The following is a 27,045-nucleotide window of genomic DNA, read 5'->3' on the forward strand; positions in this document are numbered from 1 at the left end:
CAACCTAGGAAAAGATGAAAGCCAGTGAACAACTCATGGACTGCTGTTTTATTGTTAATGAAAATCATCAGCATTAGGTTGGTCACTGGTTTGCTTAATTAGGCTTGGTAGTGCTTGGAAATCAAAAACCAAAAAGGTTATGGAGGCAAAAAAATTGTGACTGAAAACCCTAGCAGTCCATGAGTGGTTCACTGGCTTTGCATCTTTTCCTAAGTTGTGTTTCAAAGCTGTTGTATACTGCAAACACAGACTCAAAGGAATCCATTTTTAAAATGGAATGAGGCAAGAATGTGATTCTTTGTTAAACTAATTTGCATATGCCCACCCAGAATACTTTGCGGTAGTAACATCACTGCAGGTTTGTGATTTCTGTGGGAAAAGCTAGTCTTATGGCTTGACTGGTGTGCAGATTTTTGTTTAAAATTGTATTAACGATCCACAGACTTCAGGCGGAGGGGTTTTCAATCACAATTTGTTTCCCCACCATAACCTTTTTTGTTTTTGTTTCATATATATACACACACACCCCAAAAGAGTTGTGGTAGGGAAAATGTGTGGATGAAAACCCCCTCCACCTGAAGTAAATGGATAGTTAATACATTGCTAAACACAAATACACACAGCAGACTTGCTTTTCCCAAATAAATCTCACTTTAACCGTGCTCTCACTACTGCAAGAGATTCTGGATAGGCGTCTGCAAATGAGCTCAACAAATAACCACGTTTTTGCCTCACCATTCCACTTTATACATGGATTCAGCATGAGGTTGGTTACTGGTTTGTTAAGAGGCTTGATGTTAATTGTAAAGTACATACCAAAGTAGTTGTGGTGGGGAAAAAAGTGTGGATGAAAAACATTTCCACCTGAAGTAAGTGGATAGTTAATACATTGCTAAACACAAATACACTCAGCAGTCAAGCCATAAGACTTGCTTTTCCCACAGAAATCTCACTGCTCTCACTACTGCAAGGGATTCTGGGTATGCATATGCAAATTAGCTCAACAAAGATCCACATTTTTGCCTCATAATTCCACTTTATACATGGATGCCTTGGAGTATGCCTTATGGCTTGACTGCTGTGTGTATTTGTGTTTAGCAATGTATTAACTATCCAGTCACTTCAGGTGGAAGGGGTTTTCATCCACACTTTTTTCCCCACCACAACTCTCTTGGTATGTACTTTACAAGTAACGCCAAGCCTCCATAGCAAACCAGTAACCAACCTGTATATTTACAAATACACATATCTGTGTGTGTTTGTGTTTAGCATTGTATGTATATATAAATATATTTGTGCAGAAAAAGTAATAAAAGAAAACATATTGTTAAAAGGTTCATCCTACAGCATGTGACATTACTGGAAGATTGCATATGGTATGGATTCAAAATTACTGTAACTATTTTAATGAGACACCTACAGTGTCTCTTTAATAAGAATAGGTTTTGCTAAAACATCACTAAATTTGATGGAGGGTTACCACCTTGTTAAGTCAAACTATTTATTGTTATCAGATAGTAAAACATGAAATTCTGTTCTACTCTTTCACATTGCTCTATCCTTCAAATTAAACATTTAATAGCTGAAAAATAACTGAAATAATAATGATACAGATGTCAGAGGAGATCTTGAAGCTCCACGTTTTCATGCCAAGTCAGAAAAATGCTGATGATTTATGTTGCAAAAAATATTTTTCAAATGTTCTCCTTTATTAAAATATATAATTTCCTTTCCAAATGTATTTCTTATGTCTTTTATTGGGAGTCACACTGCATTATTTATGTTTTCACAAGAAAATTGAATTTTAGAAACTTAGCAAAATAGGACATCAGCCAATACTTCTAGTTAGAAGAGCAGGTATGATAAATAATTGAAACACTTTGTCACTAACTTCAGTATTTCCTTCATTGGCTGCCAGTTTTAATGGAGAAAAAGCCTTGCTATCTATATATTTTACACAATAAGAATCCTTGAGTAACACAAGGGCTAAGATCAAGTCACAGTCTCAGGGCATTTCTCTAGTTTGTGGCATAAATAGAATGTTATCACTGTGTTTTCTGAATAAAATGTATCAGTACCTATATTTCAGGGATAACATATTTTTCACTGTTTAAAATACTTCTAAAACAACTGTATCTTATAATGAGACTTAAAGGAACACTCCAAGCACCATAACAAATACAGCACACTGCCAGGAGTGCCCTGGAGCTTTCCCATTGCAAAGAGTCAAACCATTTTGAAGCAGCTTGACTTCTTACCTGGGGACTGTTGGGTACCATCCACTGCCTACACTACAGCTACAATAGAGCTGGAAGCACTCTGAGTTGAACTCGGCAGTGCAGGGCTTAGCTCATTGGCTGAGAGCTCTCAGCCAATGAGCTGGCTCTACACTCCATGGCTTAGTTCAAGAGAGCTAACAGAAGCTCGTAAGCAGAAGTCTAAGGCTCTCGTGTAGCACTAGTGGAGGCAGGGATCATGATAGAGGCTAATGAAGTTGAAGCTCCAGGCCCATGCCCATTGTTTCTAAAAATAAAAATACATTTTAAAAAAAATTTAACCCCTCGCCCTCCCACACACAAATGTTCTTGCTCTAAAATATTGTACAGAGGGTTTGGCGAATGGGAATTTAGGAGAGATGGACAAGAACAAAGGTTTTGTGGACTGGCTGTTTATAAAATAATTAAATCACACAACAACATCTGGCCAAAGTGATGCTTTATATAATCTTTATCCAAGATTTATAATGCTTTATAATCTTTATCCAAGCTTCAGCTTTGATTGGTGCTTCAAAAAGTAATATTTTACCATCCAACAAAATAGACAACTTGGTGGGAAACCCATATCTGAATTTGATATTATGGGATCTGAAAGTGGTTGTGACTGATGAGAAGGACCACATTTTAGATCTTTTTGCCTGGAAAAAATCCAGGCAACCGTCCTTCCATTGACTTTTTGCCTTTGCTCTTTGAGTATACTATTTCTTTCAATTTATAAGATTGAAAGTTAATGGTAATGTTTCTGGAAGAGCATTTTGGAGCAGATTTGGTAAACCATGGAGGCGTTCCTTTAAAGGGTTGTAATTTTTGCCATAAAATCCCAGTGCTTCAAATTCTTTTTAACATATTCTTCCATTTTATCTTTGGTTATATCTTGTGCGATGTCTCTGAACCTTAAGTTGTTCCTAATAGATCGATCTTCCAATTCTAAGATTTTCCTTTCCAGTAATTCATATTTTGATTGTATAGTGTTGTAGGAATATTTTCATTAAGCATTTTGGACCAAGAGAGTATAAAGTCAGCACTGGTTTCCTCTTGCTTACATCTCCCCCTCATTAGCAGATTTGTTCCAGCTTTGCCCCTTCACACACCTACTGTTCCCGGGCGTCATACATGTTTTATTAGAATAAACAGGTGGTCTTGTTTCCTGTTGCACAGTGCTGCACAATGTGTTATTGCTATATAAATAATTGGAATTGCAATTGTTTACATGCTTCCACCTAAAATTATAGGAAACCTGAACTCATACATGTGGAAAGAAATTTCTTCTTTCTCATCTACTATATTATTTTGTATAGAGCATAACAAACTACTGTTAGCATTTTATTTTTATTTTTATATCAATGAGGAGAGCTCACCTTCACTATATTTACACCTGTGCTCAAAAGTTTGCATACCCTGGCAGAAATTGGGACCTTTTGGAATTGATTTAGAAAATATGACTGATCATGCAAAAAAACAAAATTTTATTGAAGGATAGAGAACGTATGAAGCCATTTATTATCACATAGTTATTTGGCTCCTTTTTAAATCATAATAAAAAACAGAAATCACCCAAATGGCCCTGATCAAAAGTTTGCATAACCTTGCATGCATGGGTGTCTGCAGGAAATTTTCCAGGGTGGGGGAACATAATTGTAATGACATCCATGCTTGGCCCCTTTTTGACAGTGTCATGAAGCGGAGGAGCATAGTCATTATCACATAAAGCCAGGGTGAATAGTGTTTTTTACAACTATGGTGTCAGGAATACATGTTTGTATTCCTAACACTATAGTGTTTTTTTAAATCAAATTAAAGGAACATTCTGGTCATCTTAACAACTTCAGCTAAATGAAAATGCTTTGATACCTTTAAGGGGTTAAACCGCTCTCAAATGGTTTAACCCCAAAGGCTTCCTCCAGCTCCAGATCTCCAGGTCGCTCAGTGGTATTCGGCTTCTGAAACGGAGTGTCAGAAAGTGCATATTGATGACAGCCATGGGTGCCACTGATTGGCTAGAGTCAGCTGACGCTCTAAGCCAAACGCTAGTTCCCGGTTTATAAAAATGTTTTACTTTTTTATGAATGGAGAGGTACCGATTGGCTTAGAGTGCCAGCTGACCGCTCTAGCCAATCAGCGGCACCCCTACCCAACAGCACTCTGTGTTTCCTGACGCTCAGTAAATAAAAGTGAACACATTAACACTGATATTTTTTTTTACCTGGGGAGATGAGAAGGTCCAACGTTTCCCTGCCAGGCCCAGGTACCAAAGCCTTATGATGTGGTGTCCAGAATAAAGTGGAGGGTTTACTTCACTTGTCCTTCCTGCTCCAATCTCCTTTTCTTCTCCTTCATTTGACACAGTCTTCTTTTTCTTCTGAAAATGTCTTCTCTCCTCCTTGTCTTCTTCTGCTCCTTTACCTTTCTACTACTTTTGCGCCCTTCTGCTCCTTTCTCTTCCAGCTCTTTGCTGCTCCTTCCTGTTCATTTATGTTCCTTCTCCTTTCTGCTCCTTCTCCTACTTTACCTTCCTGCTCCTTGCTTTCGTTTCTGTTCCTTGCTGTTCCTTCTCCTACTTTACCTTTGTGCTCCTTCTGATTCTTTGTGCTCCTTTATCTTTGTGCTCCTTCTATCTCTTCCTGCTCCTGCTGCCCCTTACTGTTGCTTGCAGTCGCTTTCTGCTCCTTGCTGACCCTTACTGCTAATTTCTATTCCTTTCTGCTCCTTCTCCCACTTTACCTTTGCGCTTCTTCTGTCCCTTCCAGCTTCTTGCTAGCCCTTTCTGCTCCTTCTCCAACTCTACCTTTGTGCTACTTCTGATTCCTTCTGCTCCTTTACCTTTGTGCTCCTTCTGTCCCTTCCTGGTCCTTGCTGACTCGTTCTGCTCCTTGCAGACCCTTCCTTCTCCTTGTTGCCCCTTCCTGTTCCTTACAGACCCTTCCTGCTCCTTGCTGCTTCTTATTCACCTTTCCTGCTTCTTCTCCTACTTTACCTTCCTGCTCCTTGCTGGCCCTTCCTGTAGGATGCCCACCCCCCAAAATCCTTTACTTACCTGATCTGTAGGCTGCCCCCCCAATCCTTTACTTACCTGATCAGTAGGCTGTCTCTGCAGTCTGGGAGCTGCTGGCGGTGCCGGACTGGCCCACTTGGATACTGGGAAATTTCAGCCATTAGCATCTGGGGCTGGGCAGACAACTGGGAGTGATGGCGGCCGCTGGGGGAGCTCTGATGGAGGGCATTGGCAGCCTCTGGAGGAGCTCTGATGGAGGGCATTGGCAGCCGCTGGGGGAGCTGTGCTGTCACTGGTCTGCTCCCACGCCCTCGCAAGCTACTTAATGAGACCGGGCCGCAATATCACATCATATTCCGGCCCCGGTCTTATTAGGCTGCACGCTGGGGAGCAGAGCAGTGACAGCACAGCTCCCCCAGCGGCTGCCAATGCCCTCCATCAGAGCTCCTCAAGTGACTGCCATCACACCCAGCTGTCTGCCCTGCACGACAGGTAAAAATAATGTGTGTCAGTCTGTCAGTGTGAGTGTATGTGTGTGTGTCTGTCTGTCATGGTGTGTGTCTGTCAAGGTGTGGGTGTGCCTGTCAAGGTGTGGGTGTGTCTGTCAAGGTGTGTGTGTGTGTGTGTCAGGGTATGTGTCTCTCTGTGTCATGGTGTGTGTGTCTGTCATGGTGTTTGTGTTTCAGTATGTGTCATGGTGTGTGTGTGTCTGTCTGTCTGTGTCATGGTGTGTGTGTCTTTATGGTGTGTGTCTGTCTGTGTCACGGTGTGTGTGTGTGTCTGTGTCATGGTGTGTGTGTGTGTGTCTGTCAAGGTGTATGTGTGTCTGTCAAGGTGCTTGTGTGTGTGTGTCTGTCGTGGTAGGTGTGTGTCTGTCTGTGTCATGGTGTGTGGGTGTGTGGGTGTGTCTGTGTCATGGTGTGTGTGTCTGTCATGGTGTGTGTGTCTGTCAAGATGTGTGTGTGTCTGTCAAGATGTGTGTGTGTCTGTCAAGATGTGTGTGTGTCTGTCAAGGTGTGTGTCTGTCAAGGTATGTGTGTCTGTCAAGGTGTTTATGTCTCTCTGTGCCATGGTGTGAGTCTGTCTCTCATGGTGTGTGTGTGTTTCTGTCTGTTTCATGGTGTGTGCATCTATCTGTGTGATGGTGTGTGTGTCTGTCTGTGCCATGGTGTGTGTGTCTGTCTGTGTCATAGTGTGTGTGCGTCTGTCAAGGTGTGTGTGTGTGTGTGTCAAGGTGTATATGTGTCAAGGTGTGTGTCTGTCTGTGTCATGGTGTGTGTGTGTGTGTCTGTCAATGTGTGTGTGTGTCAAGGTGTGTATGTGTCAAGGTGTGTGTGTGTGTGTCAAGGTGTGTGTGTGTCATGGTATATGTTTGTGTCAAGGTGTGTGTGTGTGTCTGTCATGGTATGTGTGTGTGTCATGGTGTGTGTCTGTCATGGTGTATGTGTGTGTCATGGGGTGTGCTTGTGTCTGTCATGGTATATGTGTGTTTCTGTGTCTGTTATGGTGTGTCTGTGTGTTTTAAAATAGTGTTTTTACTCATCTTTATTTTTTCCCATGCCGTGCTGGTCTCCCCTTGACTGGCCCTGCCTCTATGGCTGAGATCATCAAGCTTGATGATCTCAGCCAATCCAATGCTTTGCCATAGGATTGGCTGCAAACCGCTACACCAATCAGCATCTCCTCATAGAGATGCATTGAATCAATGTATCTCTATGGGGGAACGTTCAGCGCCTCCAGAGCATGGAGTCTCTGAATGTAGGTGCTGCACATGTATTTCCTCTGTTTATTGTGAGGGGTAAGTGTACAGTGTATATTCTATTTATCCTGATATCACACTTATAGCTCTGCACTATTGCACTAATAGTGAGAAGGTTTTTTTTACCAACTCACTGTTCAAGTATATGTTTCTTTTTGGTGTGTATGAGCTTGTGTGTGTCAGTGAGATTGTTTGTGTCTCCATGTGAGTATGCTTACTGTATAATTCAAGTTTTACTCTGAAAGGACCAATATTTTATATTAGAAAAAGCGATATATATATATATATAACACAGAGTCCAGCACACTCGCTTATTCACTAAAGGTGTGTGTGTGTCAATGTGTATAAGTGTCATGGTGTGTGTCTGTCTGTGTCATGGTGTGTGTGTGTTTGTCTTGCAAGGTGTGTGTGTGTCAAGGTGTGTATGTGTCAAGGTGTGTGTGTGTCAAGGTGTGTGTGTGTGCGTGTGTCATGGTATATGTTTGTGTCAAGGTGTGTGTGTGTGTCTGTCATGGTATGTGTGTGTGTCATGGTGTGTGTCTGTCATGGTGTATGTGTGTGTCATGGGGTGTGTGTGCCTGTCAAGGTGTGGGTGTGTCTGTCAAGGTGTGTTTGTGTGTGTGTCAGGGTATGTGTCTCTCTGTGTCATGGTGTGTGTGTCTGTCATGGTGTTTGTGTTTCAGTATGTGTCATGGTGTGTGTGTCTGTCTGTCTGTGTCATGGTGTGTGTGTCTTTATGGTGTGTGTCTGTCTGTGTCACGGTGTGTGTGTGTGTCTGTGTCATGGTGTGTGTGTGTGTGTCTGTCAAGGTATATGTGTGTCTGTCAAGGTGCTTGTGTGTGTGTGTCTGTCATGGTAGGTGTGTGTCTGTCTGTGTCATGGTGTGTGGGTGTGTGGGTGTGTCTGTGTCATGGTGTGTGTGTCTGTCATGGTGTGTGTGTCTGTCAAGATGTGTGTGTGTGTGTGTCTGTCAAGGTGTGTGTCTGTCAAGGTATGTGTGTCTGTCAAGGTGTGTGTGTGTGTGTGTCAGGGTATGTGTCTCTCTGTGTCATGGTGTGTGTGTCTGTCATGGTGTTTGTGTTTCAGTATGTGTCATGGTGTGTGTGTGTCTGTCTGTCTGTGTCATGGTGTGTGTGTCTTTATGGTGTGTGTCTGTCTGTGTCACGGTGTGTGTGTGTGTCTGTGTCATGGTGTGTGTGTGTGTGTGTCTGTCAAGGTATATGTGTGTCTGTCAAGGTGCTTGTGTCTGTGTGTCTGTCATGGTAGGTGTGTGTCTGTCTGTGTCATGGTGTGTGGGTGTGTGGGTGTGTCTGTGTCATGGTGTGTGTGTCTGTCATGGTGTGTGTGTCTGTCAAGATGTGTGTGTGTGTGTGTCTGTCAAGATGTGTGTGTGTCTGTCAAGGTGTGTGTCTGTCAAGGTATGTGTGTCTGTCAAGGTGTTTATGTCTGTATGTGCCATGGTGTGAGTCTGTCTCTCATGGTGTGTGTGTGTTTCTGTGTGATGGTGTGTGTGTCTGTCTGTGCCATGGTGTGTGTGTCTGTCTGTGTCATAGTGTGTGTGTGTGTGTGTGTGTCTGTCAAGGTGTGTGTGTGTGTCAAGGTGTATATGTGTCAAGGTGTGTGTCTGTCTGTGTCATGGTGTGTGTGTGTCTGTCAAGGTGTGTGTGTGTGTCAAGGTGTGTATGTGTCAAGGTGTGTGTGTGTCAAGGTGTGTGTGTGTCATGATATATGTTTGTGTCAAGGTGTGTGTGTGTCTGTCATGGTATGTGTGTGTGTCATGGTGTGTGTCTGTCATGGTGTATGTGTGTGTCATGGGGTGTGCGTGTGTCTGTCATGGTATATGTGTGTTTCTGTGTCTGTTATGGTGTGTCTGTGTGTGTTTAAAAATAGTGTTTTTACTCACCTTTTTCCCACGCCGTGCTGGTCTCCCCTTGACTGGCCCTGCCTCTATGGCTGAGATCATCAAGCTTGATGATCTCAGCCAATCCAATGCTTTGCCATAGGATTGGCTGTAAAACGCTACACCAATCAGCATCTCCTCATAGAGATGCATTGAATCAATGTATCTCTATGGGGGAACGTTCAGCGCCTCCAGAGCATGGAGTCTCTGAATGTAGGTGCTGCACATGTATTTCCCCTGTTTATTGTGAGGGGTAAGTGTACAGTGTATATTCTATTTATCCTGATATCACACTTATAGCTCTGCACTATTGCACTAATAGTGAGAAGGTTTTTTACCAACTCACTGTTCAAGTATATGTTTCTTTTTGGTGTGTATGAGCTTGTGTGTGTCAGTGAGATTGTTTGTGTCTCCATGTGAGTATGCTTACTGTATAATTCAAGTTTTACTCTGAAAGGACCAATATTTTATATTAGAAAAAGCGATATATATATATATATATATATATATATATATATATATATATATAACACAGAGTCCAGCACACTCGCTTATTCACTAAACAATGATTTCAAATCTTAGAGATTGTAGTAGTTTTATTTAAAAACACCTCACCTAGGCAAAAAATAATGGGGGTTTAGTTACATTATATGATCATATATTGCATAAGCCTGCCACACCGTCAATGTACCCCATAATGAATGCATGTTCAGGTGAGTGCAGACCTCTTGGTTTTGTTTATATATATATATATATATATATATATATATATATATATATATATATATATATATATATATTACTCAATCATCTGGGGTGGCAAGACATAGCCTTACATATTAACTGCGACAATATATGACGCAATGGGTTTTGCGGCTGGCATAGATTTTTTTTTCCAGGGCTGCTGTGTATCCCCAGTCCGGCCTTGGTTGCTGGCTGCACTCTGTGCTGCTCCCCCGCAGATTCAGTCAGAAGAGAGAAGCAGGGATAAGATGTAGCTTCCTATCCCTGCCTCTCTCCATGCAAAGCGCTACCTACTGCTGGCTACTGCAGTGCATTCTAAATCTGAAAAGAAAAATGCCGGCACAAGCTGAAAAATCCAGGGGGGGAAGGGGAGGGGCAAGTGCCCCCCCTGCGGACGCCCATGCTTGCATGTTTGGCCTTGTTACAGACACACAAGGTGACACATCCAGGTTAAAATTGCAATTAAAGGTAAATTTCCCACACCTGTGGCTTTTTAAATTGCAATTAGTGTCTAAATAGTCAATGCGTTTGTTAGCTCTCACGTGGATGCACTTAGCAGGCTAGATACTAAGCCATGGTAGGGCAGAAAAGAACTGTCAAAAGAACTGTGTAACAAGGTAATGAAACTTTATAAAGATGAATACAGATATAAAAGATATTCAAAGCCTTTAAATTGCAGTCAGTACTGTTCATTTACTTATTAAGAAGTAGATCATTTGGGGATCTCTTCATACCGAGCCAAGGTCAGGTAGACCAAGAAAGATTTCAGCCACAACTGCCAGAAGAATTGTTTGGGATAGAAAGAAAAACCCACAGGTAACCTCAAGAGAAATACAGTCTGCTTTGGAAAAAGACGGTGTGGTTGTTTCAAGGAGCAAAATACAATGATACTTAAACAAAAGTTAGCTGCATGGTCGAGTTGCCAGAAAGAAGCCTTTACTGCTCCAATGCCACAGAAAAGCTTGGTTACAATATGCCTGACAACACCTTGGCACGCCTCACAGCTTCTGGCCCACTGTAATTTGAAGAGACCAAAATAGAGTTTATGGTCACAATCATAAGCACTATGTTTGGAGAGGGGTCAACAATGCCTATTACGAATAGAATACTATTGTACTACTGTGAAGCATGGTGGTGGCTCACTGATGTTTTGGGGGGGTGAGCTCTAAAGGCACAGGGAATTTTGTAAAAATTGATGGCAAGATGAATGCAGCATGTTATAAGAAAATACTGGCAGACAATTTAAATTCTTCTGCACGAAGGCTGCGCATGGAAAGCTCTTGTACTTTCCAGCATGACAATGACCCTAAGCACAAGGCCAAGTTGACCCTCAAGTGGTTACAGCAGAAAAAGGTGAAGGTTCTGGAGTGGCCATCACAGTCTCCTGACATTAACATCATCGAGCCACTCTGGGGAGATCTCAAACCTGCGGTTCATGCAAGACGACTGAAGACTTTTCATGACCTAGAGGCATTTTGGAATGGGAATGAGCAGCTATACCACCTGCAAGAATTAGGGGCCTCATAGACAACTATTACAAAAGACTGCACACTGTAATTGATGCTAAAAAGGGAAATACACAGTATTAAGAACTACGGGTATGCAGACTTTTGAACAGGGGTAATTTAATTTTTAACCATGTTTTGTTTTATGATTGTGCTATTCTTTTATAACCTACGGTTGAATATGAATCCCTTAATAAATAAAAAGAAATGTGTTTTGCCTGCTCACTCATGTTTTCGTTAAAATGGTACTGTGGTGGAATCTCAGTAAAAATAAATTTACTAGGACAAGATTGCCATGTGGCATATGTGTAAATGTTGGTGTATCAGTTAAGTCAGTTACACGTAGCTAAGATACAATCAACACTGTATTGAGCAAATGCAGGAATGCAGAAACTGAAAACACTTCCCCTCCTCCATTGTTCTGGGTGAGCCATGTGGTCTAACAGGTAAGGGAAGTTAGGCTTTGTTCAGCTGATTGTGTAAAGAGTATATGTGGGTAGAGTTAACTATAGGAGGAGCTATATGTCTATATTATGCATTTACACAGTCAGTTCTGGGCTCAGATCTTGTTGTATTTTGGTGACATTAGTCCCTCTGAGCCCCGGTCGGTGAATCGAATAAAGAATCTCTTCCTTCCTGAAGAAACCTGTGTCCACTTCTCTGTGCTTGGCTTCCGTCAGTTTCTCCGGTATCAGTACATATATTACCAATTCTCCAAGGATATGTAAACTTTTGTGCACAACTGTAGGTGGACAGAACCTATGCTATAGTGATACCGGAGAAACTGACGGAAGCCAAGCACAGAGAGATGGACACAGGTTTCTTCAGGAAGGAAGAGATTCTTTATTCGGTTCACCAATCGGGACTCAGAGGGACTAATGTCACCAAAATACAAGAAGTTCTGAGCCCCGGACAATAGTGCAGGCTCCTTATATAGGCACATAACTCCTCCCATATTAAGCTCCACCCGCACATTCTCTTGACCAATCAATACAAATAAGAATTAACTTCCTGCTTGACCGCATGGCTTGTCCAGCACAATGGAGGAGGGGAATACTACATCCGGTATTCTTGCACATGCTCCGTACACTACTGATCGTATCTTGCCACGTGCAACCAACCGACCGATACGTCAGCATATGCACGTACACATGCCACGTGGTAATCTCGGCCTACTAAATTTATTTTTACCGAGATTCCACCACATTCCCCCCTATGATGCCTCCGATATTTTACAATTACTTGAGGCATCTCTTAACCTTGGTTTACATACACCTCAGGTTACCATGAATCAGACCAGACTTTTCCATGATGTGAATCCCTCAACACTCCTCTTCCTGCATTGGTTCTCCCTGATCTAGAGCCTCATATTTATATATGGCCATTATCTGTGCTGCAGCCTTCCTTTCTGCTATATTTTCTATCAGGCTTTGCACAGACCTAACTACTAAAGGAATAAGACATGGCAGGAGTAGACACAACATTAAAATCAGTATGACTCCGCCTACCAATGCCTTAAGCCCTCCAAACTGCTCATACCAGTTACCAAACCAACTACTTGGATTATACCCTTTCCATACCTGAGTAGGCACATGCGCTAGTTTAACCATATGGCTAGTAAGCTCAGCTATTGCTTGCCCTTCGTCATCTATTTGAAGACAGCAATTGCTCAGGTTAAACTTCCCACATACACCTCCCTCTACTGCCAATAGGTAATCCAAGGCTAATCTATTTTGGTAAACTGCTGTTCTTATCCTGGTATTATGCTTCGCCAGAAGATTGAGCGCTTGTGAGGTCTCATTAGTAATTATCTCAACCACCGCCTGTAACCTTATAATGCGGTTGAGCATATAAATTGGGGTTCTATATCCGAAAGTACCATCCTCTGCCCACGTGGCTGGCCCATAGTAGTCTATAATACGCTGGGGAGGCCATTCATCATCTTCCCAGGCGCCTATCTCTATGGGTCCCCTTTTCTTCCTATGATTCACATCATAGACTTTAACACCCAAAGTCTCACCTGTTTCAATAGGTAACAAGAAGAAGGATGGTTTGAGCATACCCAACACGCATGCCCCTTCCCAGTCCTGTGGCAACTCCGAATAGGCCTTCTTACCACAGATCCAGTACAAATTTGCTGGGGCTTTCCAACTAAATGTGATGGATAAGTCAAACCATACGTCCTTTAAATTGGCATATCTTGCAAACGGGTTAGATGGTTCTGAGACATTTGAAGCCGACCACCAAGTTGTATTCTTTGTATCATCATCATAAGCTTTTTGCCCTAGACAAGTTAATTCTCCTACAGAAGTATTAAACATTATTCCTTTCCTTGCTATGCAAACATAACCTATGATGGAGGTCTTTAATCTCCACTCAGATTTACCTCTAACACTCATCTGATAATCGGCTTGTGAGGATATTAGTTGTTCAACTGCCTCAGAACCGGACATTACCTCCTTTGCTTCCCAAGGCCATTGGTCTCCCATGTTAGTACCTCCACACACATAGCAGCTGGTTACATTAAGACTACCGGCAATACTCTCAGCTAAATCTATGAACATGTTGTTATCATTATGGGGAATCTTATTATCTATACTCATCTCTTCATAAAAAGAATGGAATACCTGATGAGTTTGGGAGGTTACAGTATCGGTCTCTATCCCTATAAACAATACTGTCCCAGGGTCTAAACCCGTCCCATATATTTGAAACCCAAATAAGTTACCATATCTATCTAAGAATTGGTCAGGATTATTTATAAGAATATGGACTGGATTGCATTCCATAGACTTACAGTATGGATTGGTAGGCAACTTAGTCACAATCATATCCTTGTCTGCTGTCTGTCCCCAAGTTGCCCACCCCACACAAGACCAATATGGGCAAAAGTTATATTCTCTATTTGGGCATCTAGGACTCACATACTTATTTTTACTACTGGGACAAATATATTTATCATTAGACCCATACGTTCTCTCCCATCTAAGATCCCCACATACATTCCACGGCTTTCTACCACTTGATATTGCTTTGCATGCATCAAATAGCAGAACACCCGAAGAATGTACGGATTCTAACACCGTTTTGTTTATTAGGGTCCCCTGAGGATCTCCATTCCTGAGAGTCAACCAAATTGTACGGGGTTGATACTCTGGATTGAAGCACTTAGGTTCTCCTACTCCTAAATGGCATACACTATACTCTATATTTAAGTATCTACACCTAGACACTTCTCCGTTACATTCATACTGCGAATGCCAAATTAGGGTCTGGGAAATATGGTTACCTGTTCTTGTAGTCTTAATGCATACCTCACAGCTAGGAGTGTCGGTACCTCTACCTTCCTGAATATAAAAAGACATATAAATAAACATTATCATAAGCACATCTTTCGTCGGCCGCATCCTCAGTCTTCGTCCGTGCGATGGCACCTCAGCTTCCAGGATGTAAGGGCTGCAGGGAGTGGAGTTCTGCTCGTCTTCACAGGGGTCCCTTCGAGACTTTCCTGGCTTTTAAATTACACGTCGGTGAGCGGACAGGCTTTATTATGGCCGTCTAAACACTCACTTACCAATCTCTGAAACAATAAAATTTGTAATCCACAAGGTTCCTCGTCACTCCGACTGAGTCGTGCGCTTTAACCGGATTTTGCAGGGATTCTCTGGATCTGGTGTAACTTGCCAAGAATCTACCGCTGCTGGTTTAACCCTGGAGTGATGAATCCACGGAGTCACTTCGGCCACTTTTATCGCTGTAGAGGTAGACAAAAGAACAACATAAGGACCTCTCCACTTGGGCCCTAACGGTACATTATTCCACTCTTTAATCCACACTTGGTCTCCTGGATGGTAACTATGAACAGGAGGATAAATATTCACAAGTAATCTATCTTGTACCCATTTCTGTACCTCCTCCATAGTTTTACCCAACTCTACAACCTGCTGCCGGGTAATTCCTTCTCCCAACTGACTCAAATCCCCCCTTAAGTTACCAAGTACGGGAGGTGGACGCCCATACATGATTTCAAAGGGAGAGAGACCCATCCTTCTGGTAGGTGTACTTCGAATACGCAACAAAGCTGTAGGCAAAAGAACGTTCCACTTAAGTTGGGTTTCCTGACACATCTTTGCCAACTGATTCTTAATAGTTCTATTCATTCTTTCTACTTTACCAGAACTCTGAGGTCTATATGCCGTATGAAGTCTCCACTTAATACCAAGCATATGAGTCAGTTGTTGTAGGCACTGGTGAACAAAGGCTGGACCATTGTCCGATCCTATAGAGCAGGGTAGTCCATATCGGGGTATTATTTCTCGTAGCAGGAATCGCACTACTTCTCCTGCTTTCTCTGTACGAGTAGGACATGCTTCTACCCAGCCTGAATAGGTGCACACAACTACTAGTAGGTATCGATGTCCACCAGATTTAGGCATTACTGTATAGTCAATTTGTAGATCGGACATAGGGAGTCCCCCCATATACTGAACTCCTGGTGGCTTTACTGGTCCTTGCCTTGCATTATTTTTAGCACACGTTACACATCTTCGTACAATGGCTTGAGTTAAGTTGGACAATCTGGGTATGTAGAAATGTTTTCTGAGAGATTCTTCTGTACTATCTCTTCCAGAATGTGTCCCGTTGTGATAGTTTTGGACAATTTCTACCGCTAGTGATGCTGGAATAACTATTCTCCCATCTTCTAACTGATACCATTTGTTCTCCAGGTACTTTCCAGGTTCAGTCTTTAACCACTCCTCTTCTTGAGCTGTATAAACTGGAGTCCATTGAGACAGTGGAGTCGGTATAAGAGCAGCTATATGTTCCACATATTCCTGTCTTCCTGATTCAGCGGCACGCTTAGCTGCATTATCTGCCATCCGATTTCCTTTGGTTACATCACCATCGCCTCTCAGATGTGCTCGACAATGTATAATACCAACTTCTTTCGGTTCCCATACTGCTTCCAATAGTTGTAGTATTTCAGCTGCGTACTTGATTTCTTTGCCCTCTGACTTCAATAGTCCTCTTTCTTTATACAAAGCTCCGTGGGCATGAGTGGTTAAAAACGCATATTTGGAGTCCGTGTAGATGTTCACTCTTAAACCTTCAGCCAATTGTAACGCTCGTGTCAGTGCTATCAATTCTGCCTTCTGTGCTGATGTTCCTTTTGACAGTGGCCGAGCTTCTATCACCTTGTCTATCGTCGTTACTGCATATCCTGCATAGCGAATCCCTTCTTTCACATAACTACTGCCGTCTGTATAATATTGGACATCGGGGTTCTGGATGGGAAAATCACGAAGATCTGGTCTACTTGAAAATACTTCATCCAACACTTCCAAACAATCGTGTTGACTTTCAGTAGGTTGCGGCAAAAGGGTAGCTGGATTTAAGGTATTGACAGTCTCTAAATGCACTCTTGGGTTTTCACACAACATTGCTTGATACTTGGTCATACGGCTGTTACTGAACCAATGATTGCCTTTGTAATCCAACAACGTCTGTACTGCGTGTGGGACTCGTACATAAAGTTCTTGACCCAGAGTGAGTTTATCGGCTTCAGCTACCAGCAGGGCGGCTGCTGCTACAGCTCTTAGACAAGGTGGAAGACCACTGGCCACTGCATCCAGTTGCTTAGACATATAGGCAACAGGTCTTTGCCATGATCCCAAGTACTGTGTCAATACTCCCACAGCCATTCTTCTTTGCTCGTGTACATACAGGTAGAATGGTCGTGTGTGATCAGGTAGACCTAATGCTGGGGCACTCATCAAAGCCTTCTTCACATCTTCAAATGCCTTTTGCTGTTCTGGGGTCCATAGGAAGGGATCGTGTTCTGTACCCTTGATAGATGCATACAGAGGTTTCGCCAGTATCGCATAACTGGGAATCCATATCCTACAGAAGCCTGCTGCCCCCAAGAACTCCCGCACTTGTCTTCTATTCTTGGGTATTGGTATTTGGCACACAGCTTCTTTTCTCTCTGGCCCCATTATTCTTTGACCTTCAGAGAAATGGAATCCCAGATATTTGACAGTTGGCAGACACAACTGAGCCTTCTTCCTAGACACCTTGTATCCTGCCTTCCAGAGAATGTGTAGTAGATCGTGTGTTGCTTGCTGACATATTTCTCTTGTGACTGCGGCTATCAACAAGTCATCTACATATTGTAATAGTACACACTCTCCTGGGATGGACTCGAAATCCAGTAAGTCTTGACTTAAAGCTGAACCAAATAAGGTAGGTGAATTTTTAAACCCTTGGGGCAGTCTCGTCCAAGTCATCTGGCGTTTCGAGCCCGTTACAGCATTTTCCCATTGGAAAGCAAAGATACATTGGCTTTCTGCAGCAATTCGGAGGCAAAAGAAGGCATCCTTGAGGTCCAAGACTGTAAAATAGGTGGCCCCGCCCGGAATTAAAGCAAGCAGGTTATACGGATTGGGCACAACTGGGTGTATACTTACAACCGCATCATTGACTGCTCTCAAGTCCTGCACAGGGCGATACTCATCTGTACCGGGCTTTTGAACAGGCAGCAATGGGGTGTTCCAGGGGGAAGTACAGAATTTTAGGATACCATACCGTATGAACTTATCCAGATAAGATTGAATATTCTTCTTAGCCTTCTGCGGGATATGATATTGCCGTAGGCTCACTGGATAAACCCCAAGCTTTAGTTCAATTCGAATAGGTGGAATATTGCGGGCCAGTCCTGGTGGGTTGTTCTCTGCCCAAACTCCTGGTATGTTGAATAAGGATTCATCACTCTTAGGGTTTTGGCTAGTCAACGCTGTATAAAGTCGCCACTCTTCTTCCTTTGGTACGGATAATGTCATAATACCTGAAGGTCCATTAAACTTTAAGGATGTTGTTCCGTTTGGTAGGAACGTAATCTGCGCTTGTAATTTGGATAGCAAATCACGTCCCAGCAATTGGACTGGACATTCAGGCATGTAAAGGAATTGATGTTTTACTACGTGGCCTCCCAATGTACAGAGTCGACTTTTAAGAACCGGTTTTTCAGCACTCCTTTCAGTTGCTCCTATTACGGTAATAGTTCTTCCAGATGGAGGAGCAACTAGGTCAGTCACCACCGAATGTTCAGCACCAGTGTCAATCATGAATGCACTCCTTTTTCCCCCTATTGATACATCGACCATAGGCTCCGCTCGACCAAGGGGGATGGAGCCCGGTCGGTATCAATAGTCCTCCATGACCGTGTCAGCCAATCCTACAAAGTCCCTATCTTCTCTATCACGGAACCTTTGCGCTGTGGGATAATATCTGTCTTCCTTAACACTTCCTCTGTTATTACTATTACTCCCTCCGGGGCCTCCTCTACCTCTCGCTCTGCCTCTAAAATTTCCATATCCAGCCCTGGGTTGGTCTCTCTCGTACTGCTCTCTTTTTGGACACTCGCTTCTCCAATGCCCTTCTTCTCTACAATACGCACACTGATTCCTACTCAGGGGTTCCCTATTCCATCTACTATCGCCTCTATCCGGTCCCCGTCTATCTACGCCTGCGATCGCTACCGCTAGCATATCCGCCTTTTTACGCATCTTGCGCTCTTCCTCTTTCTTACTTTCTGATTCCCTATTCATATAAACCTTATTAGCTACCTCCATTAGTTGGGTGATGGACATTCCTACGAACCCTTCTAACTTCTGTAGCTTGCGCTTAATATCCCCGTAGGCTTGGCTGACAAAGGCAGAGTTTATCATTCGGGAATTCTCAGTGGCTTCCGGATTAAAGGGGGTATACAAGCGGTATGCCTCCAATAATCGGTCATAAAAGACACTGGGAGCTTCATCACTTTTCTGTATCACCTCAGCCGTCTTGGACATATTTATGGCTTTCTTCCCTCCGGCTTTCATGCCAGCAATTATAGCGTCTCTATAGGCTTTTAAGTGAACCATGTCTGCGCCATTAACATCCCATTCGGGATCAGCATTAGGATAATGAGTTGCGGCCCATGCTGCTGGATTAGCTTGGTTTAATGTACGGGCTTCTTCTTCCAGCGCTTTAATGGCCGCTTGGTTTATCCTAGTCCTCTCCTCATTGTTAAATAATGTCATTAGTAATTGCTGGCAATCAGCCCAAGTTGGATTGTGCGTCTGGACTATCGAGGTGAACAGGTCAGTCATGGCTTGTGGTTTGTCAGTATACGAGGAATTATGGGTTTTCCAATTCAAGAGATCGGTAGTTGTGAATGGGACATATACGAAGATTGAGTCAGCATACACCATTTGACCTAAATCATTAAGGTATGCTGACCCAGGAGTCAAACGGAGTGGCATTTGATAATTTTTAGGTTTTTGGGTACCGGTCAGTTGTCGGGTTAGTACAGGGCTTCGTTGAGGGGCGTCGGTTAGGGGTTCCGGTCGAGGGGTAGTAAGGCATGAGGATGTAGAAGCTTGATTGTGGGGAAGGTCGGTGAATAGAATATTCCGAGCCGGGCTAGAGGAAGCCTGACCGGAAGCTTGAAGTGGCGCCAAATCAGGATAGGTGAGCTTAACGGGGGTTGGTACCGGAAGGGGAGGTTTAGTAAGGAGGGGGATGTGCTGTGAACTGGAGGAGGAAGTAGATGGGGACAACGGGGGAAGGGGTGTGGAACTTCCTGTACTTGTATCACTTCCCCTTCCTCTTCCTGTGGAGGAGGAGTAAGGGGGCGGCATAGGGATCTCGGACTCAGGGGGCGTGTCCAAAATGGGTGTAACCATGGCCCTAGTGGACAACCGAGTCCTGGCCACCATGAGGCGACATTGCTCCTTGTGGCATATTCGGACCCATCTTGGCGAGTCGTTTACGGCCTGCCTCCAACAATCAATGTATGGAAACTGTCCGTAAAGTTCAGGCCTACCTGATACAGCCACGTGTACACGCTGTACCAGATTTGGATCTAAACTGCCACGTGGTGGCCATGCCGCAACCAAAGTAGGCCATTCCCTAGTGCACAAAGTGATCAAACGTGCAGGAGACATTTTAACCCCAAAATCACATACTGTAAATCCCTTTTTAAAATTCTTTAACATGCATCCTAAGGGATCCAAAATCGTCGAGTCCGACGCGCCCATACTTAGCAATGGAGCGTCGTTTCCAACTAATACTACACACGCACTCTATTCAATGGTCACACCCGTTCCCTCGGCAACAGCACCACGTGGTACAGTTACCAAGTGAAACGTACACAATAAAAAACACTCAGGGAATTCCCGTACACACACAGCTGTTACACCAGTCACTAAATAACTGATACTATGCCCTTTGGCGAAACTATACCGTCACCCACGCTATAATTCCTATATATGAATTACCCATCTATAACATACCTCAGTAACATCGTCTTTACATACAGTAGTTACAGTACGGTTAGCATAGGTCAAGTACAATTTAAGGTCACAATACAATTATTAGTGGTTATGGTGTTAGACATGCAATAGACGACAATTATTAGTATTTATATACAGTGTCAGCAAATATACAGGGTTATGGTACCGTGCACTATAATACAGCAACACACTATTAACACTCTCGCTAGACGGCAGAGCTCACGCTATCTAACAAGATATACACGCTACTAAACAATCTTTATCACATATACAGTTCCCAACTAATCTATTGGCCAGTACCTTGATGGACTACCTAAAACTATCTACATCCGTTTTGGTTAGCCACGCTGCCCAAGCACCACATATAGCGAACTAGAGGGCGGAATTTACAACAGAACCCTTTTAGTCTATCTACTCTATCAAAAGTCTAGTGGGTTCCAAATTTACACACCTTCCCACTTAGCCAAGATAGGTTGAGAGCTAGCGGACCGAATTTACACAGACGCCGCTTAGTCTCCCGGTCCCTCCGACCTAGCGAACAAATTGTACACCCTAGAACGCTAGTCTAGACAAGACACCGTGGTCCGGCTTGGGCTATTTACACAGAACCCCGCCTGACTCCAAACCAAATTAAACGGTCTTACTAAAGAGCGTTCAATTGAGCGGTGCGCCTTCGCTCCTTCCCTCCGACAGAGGGGGCAGATTCCGTACACAAATAACCCCTTATGGGCCTACCGCACAATCGGTATACCTATAGTGGGTCCGCCGTCTAAAACAGCGGTCGTCTTACCTCCTCGTTCCTGAACCTGAGTTCACACTCATCGACGGGGACACCCCAGCACTTACTACGTAGAGGCCGATGATCTCCTGGACAACAGACCAGTGGCGCCGAGACGAAGGGAGGTCCACGCAGAAGTTCAGGGGTGCAGCCGTAGAGAACGTGGGCAAAGATAGACCGTCTCACGCCTCTGCTTCTCAGCTACCGTTGAATGAGTTTCCCGGCCAATGCACCAAATGATACCGGAGAAACTGACGGAAGCCAAGCACAGAGAGATGGACACAGGTTTCTTCAGGAAGGAAGAGATTCTTTATTCGGTTCACCGATCGGGACTCAGAGGGACTAATGTCACCAAAATACAACAAGTTCTGAGCCCCGGACAATAGTGCAGGCTCCTTATATAGGCACATAACTCCTCCCATATTAAGCTCCACCCGCACATTCTCTTGACCAATCAATACAAATAAGAATTAACTTCCTGCTTGACCGCATGGCTTGTCCAGCACAATGGAGGAAGGGAATACTACATCCGGTATTCTTGCACATGCTCCGTACACTACTGATCGTATCTTGCCACGTGCAACCAACCGACCGATACGTCAGCATATGCACGTACACATGCCACGTGGTAATCTCGGCCTACTAAATTTATTTTTACCGAGATTCCACCACAATAGTCCGTGTCATGCCCAGCGAGCATGATTTATCGTTTTGCAGTAGAAAGAATGTTCATAAAAATAATGCAAATAGTGTATACATGAAATGATTACAGTATGCCTGATTACAACACTGGAGGGGTTAATTTGGCTGTGTTTATCTACAAAAATTAGGCATCTATTGACACAGTAGGGAAAGGGTTATAGATAAGGTCCCTTCCTGATAAGTCAACATCCCTTTGTGGCAAAGTGTGATACTTTACATGAATGGAAATGCAAGTTTATTTGTTCCCAAACTGGATGACTCCACACATTGCCTGGGACATGCAGTTCCAAGCGGCAGGCAGGATGATTTTTGTATTCCTTTATCCCTGCCACGGGATAGGGGCAGGACGGCATTGGGGGAAGGGTTGGTGCTGCGGAGGAAGTTTATGTCCAGCAGACAGAGAGCAGGACTAGACCATCCAGAAAGGCGTACCGGGACACCATAACTGGGGCCAGTAGAAGGTCACCGAGAGGTCTGAGTGTGTGTATGGGTCAGTGCATGTTGGTGAATGTGTGTTTATCACAACCACATCCATAGTTAAACTCCTCCTAAAAACGTACATACCCAATAATACATTTAACACAACTCTAGCTGTAAACACAATAATATTTCAAAACAACCTCTGTACTATAACTTTAACCCCTCTCAAGCTTTTAAATTTCTCAACACTAAATATATTAATAATAATAATGTAATATAACTCTGACATTAACCGCTCTCTAATCTTAAACTCCCTTTACCCCAACCAATTCTAAAATTATCTTTGATCGTGCATCAATTTATACAGCTGCATACACTTAATATACTTTATCTGACCTATTTTGGGGTTGGGAAGCGGAGGCACCTTAGAATATTTTGCCTAGAGGCTCTCAACATGTACATCTGGCTCTGTACATACACACACACGCAAACACACATACATAACATACAACCAGCATGCACCACACATACATATCAAATACAGCCAATGCACATACATTCACACACTCATCTGAAGTTCTCAGCTAAAATGCTACTCCTCCACTGTAGGGCTTGGCTCAGGAGAGCGAACAGAAGCTCCTTCTTAAGCACTTCCAGCTCTCCATAGGAAGTAGTGGCTTTAGGGAGCGTCAGCCAGTGGACCCCCGGTAAGACATCAAAGCATTCTGTTATATGACTCTTTACAGTGGTTAGTGCACTCCTGGCATTTTAACCACTATAGCAAGCTGTAGCTATTATGGTGTTTAGAGCTTTTAGTGGCTAAATATCTATGTCTCTTCTTCAAAGCTGCTTGTTTTGTTCATATCTCCCGAAATAGAGATGTTTGTAAAGTGGGACGAGTTTAGGTAGGCCAGTGACGTGGCCTTTGTCACTGTCACCACCCAAAGGGGAGGTCCTGTCTGAAAAAGAGAGTGGCCTACCAGAAAAAGGAACATTTCAGCCTTGCATGCTACTAATTATGTTGTCTGGCTGCATTGAGGGCTGAAATAGTGCTCAACACTGTTACAGAGCTCTGCTCGTGGTCCTACTGGACTTAGCTTACTGCAAGAATGTCTAATGAGTTTGCAGTATGCTTTCTGTGGACAGATCCCTGGTGTCTTCAAAAGCGGTACACCATGTAAACAAGCTTGTGTGGTGGGTCTGAAGCCTAAAATTTGTCCTGTCAGTCTAAATTTGGAATAGTTTGGATGTCTGGCTTTGTTTACTACCAATATTTTCATAGTTATTTTTAAATATTCTACATAAATCAACAGGAACATTTGTAAAACCCCATTTCTAGAGACTGATATGATGCGCTGCAAAGCAAATGAGATGTTTAGCTTCCATTTTAAATGATGAAATTGAATTTAAACAAATAAATAATAGTGTGAGCTTACTAGAACTTATAAAAAGTACAATAATGAAATGTGATAAATGAAGATATACAGGTGGCTGGCAGAAAAATGTGACAAGCATTAATCAAACACTTGTACATAAGCCAAGACATACAACAGGTGGAGACTCGAATCAATCATTTGAAATAACAAAATGCATTTTACAGTAAAACTCTGTAATTAAATGTTTTATTTTTTTGCTTTGCTTTTATCACTGACATAACTATGCTCAGTCATCCTGTCAAAGCAAAAAATCTAAACTAAAACATGGGGTTTACATGTTCGCCTTACTGACACGATAATTAGGCTCTGTTAATTTATTCCTCCTATCTGAATAGTAATTTGTCCCGGCTTCATAAAAAGTGAGATCAACTCATGAAAAGGGAGACAATAAATCTGCAACAAATTTCAAAAACATTAAAAAGTGTATTTGCAAAGGTAAAATGGTCTCTTACTCATAATTATATTGTTGGAACATAATACAGAATTGTTGTTAATTTTAGGGAATAAACATCTAGTAAATGTTTTTGTCATATATATGCATGTCTAGATTAAGAGCCCATTGGACCTGGTACTGACAATTATGATGGGCCTAATTATAGAACTGTATCAACTGAAAAATTAAAACAGTCACACCTCCCAATCGTGATGTACCTGGTGGAGGTGGTGCTGGAGGGAAACTAACAGGATATAACATTAAGAAAACACATACCCTATGCCAGGTATAGGCAACCTTCAGCACTCCAGATGTTTTGGACTACATCCCCCATAATGCTCTTACACCCATAATGCTGTCAAAGCATCATGGGAGGTGTAGTCCAAAACATCTGGAGTGCCGAAGGTTGCCTATGCCTGCCCTATGCTATTCTCTCTCTTTCATCTTTCAAGTAAATCCATACCCCCTAACAGCAGTGCCTGGTGAAGCAGGATTTTGGGGGGTAGGGGAATAATTGTGGGCCACTGATGCAAATCACTTACCGCCAAAAGGGACAAACATGCCCCAAAAAATGTGCTCGAGGAATTAGGTCAGCCTGGTGTGAATATATGTCAGGCTGCCTGCCAACCATGCAGTATGACCAACTAAGGGCATACTATGCAGACAACACCATGAGCTTGGTATAAATGTGTCTAATAGTGCACTTGTAACATGCTTTTTAAGGACTGTCCCCTAGGGTATCTTAATAAATACATGATTTTACTCTATAGAAGTCCCACAGCAAGCAGACATTATGAACTATAGATGATTAACTTTTATGTTTGGATTGTTAAAGCTATTTGTCTTTGAATACGTATAGGAGTGCTCCTCTCCCAAACCATTTAAAACAATTAGAGTAATTTTAAATTAAAAATAAAGTCATACGGGGGCGGGGCCGGACCACTGAGCTGGACGGTCGCAAGTAAGACCAGCTCCAGCAACTTAAGACAAACTAAGCTACAAAACTGAGATTTTCGACATAAAAACCGACCGGCGACGGCGGCCCTTACCGGGTGGAGAGCACTAGATCCAGGGTGAGGCTGGCCCAATGGGTTTCAGTCCCCTGGAGGAAGAATCCTTACTGGCACAAACAAGGCCTACTCCGGCGGTGAGTGGGGCAGACGGCCGGTGCTCCACTATCCCGCCCATTGGTGCTCAGCCAAGAGCCAGACCCGCTATGAAACCGGCTCCGTCCCCCTCCCCTATGGACCGGGGGGGTGATCCCGATCCTCACCCTCGAGCCCTGACCACCGCAAAGCACCCAAGGCACAGCAGCAAGGCCGCCCCGCCCCGACCCGCAACTAAAACAGTGCAACAAAGATGGCGGAGGCCACATGTGCGGGAGCAGAGACCAGAAATACCACAGGCTACTTACCCGCAGTGGCAGTAAACAGGACTGATTGCAGGCACCGGCAGCACAGACCACTACTGCAGCCATCCACCCGCAAACACCCTCATGCCCCAACAAGCCACACATCTCATGAAGCTGAGACCAGGCCGAGACTGTATGATGAGGGACAAGACCGCGACAGGCAGCAGAGAAGGAGGCATAACAGGCAAACACGAGCCACACAAAACAGACCGCAGGATCATGAACTGCAATTTGCCACTACCCTGACACACCGAGATCTAGAGGTACCCTGCCGGGAGCCGCACACTACTCCTGGTCTGCCGCACAGCGCCCACCAAGCGACCCCGACGGAGTCACACAACACAAGGGCAGCTGACCTGTGGCGGGAACACGCTGAGCCCACAGAAGACAGAGACTACTAAGAGACATATGAGGACACTCTGAAAGCAAGTCTCTCTGTCACACAGATTTTGCCTAAAAACCTGGACTGAACAAGCAATGGAGGAATGAGGGGGTAAAACCTAGCTCTCACCAGCGGTAGCTTATACCCAGTTAAATGTTTATGCATGTTGCCTACCTGTCTAAGCGTGACACAAACAAAGTCTAGAATCTCCATCACTAACGATGATAATAATCTACGTAAATCTCAAAGCTTGTTACCTAGAATTCAGAGCACGCTTATTACCTGATATAAACGTCTGAAGCCCCATAGTTTGTTAATATCATGTTATAGCATGGTTGGGGGCGCGTGGCCTAGACTCTGACCAAGATGGACGCTTAACTCCCGAGCTCCGCTTCACCTAACCCCAAAACGCAATCCAGCATAAGCTGCAGTGTACCGATGGGTCGCAACCGCCGCACAGAGCACTCCCAGAAACCGAGGGACCCGCAATCAGGCCCACAACAGGGCACGATGGATGGCTTCCTGCACCCACCACGTGGGAATGATGGCGGGCCTGACAGCCCGGACCCGGACCCGCGGTCACCTACCTCGACGGCAGGTAATAACTCCACGATTCTGGAGCAGATCGGCGACGAGCTGCGGACAATAGCAGCAGCCATGGCCACTAAAGCTGACCTGCTGACTCTCACTACGACCATTCAAGACACCCTGCGGGCGGAGATGGCAGGAATCAGGGCGGAGGTGAGCGTACATACGAGCCGCATAGAGGCTCTGGAGACCTCCACTGAGGCCCAAAATGCCAGACTTATAGCTTCTGACACTGCTATAGCCAGACAGGGGGACCTGCTCCTACATATGCGCAGACACCTAGAAGACCTGGATAATCAAGGCCGGAGGTGCAACATACGAATTAGGGGGATCCCTGAATCTGAGAGAGGTGAGAACGCAGAGGAAATCCTCACAAGCCTATTT

Source organism: Pelobates fuscus, chromosome 2, assembly GCF_036172605.1.
Source record: "Pelobates fuscus isolate aPelFus1 chromosome 2, aPelFus1.pri, whole genome shotgun sequence".
Taxonomy (NCBI): Eukaryota; Metazoa; Chordata; class Amphibia; order Anura; family Pelobatidae; genus Pelobates; species Pelobates fuscus.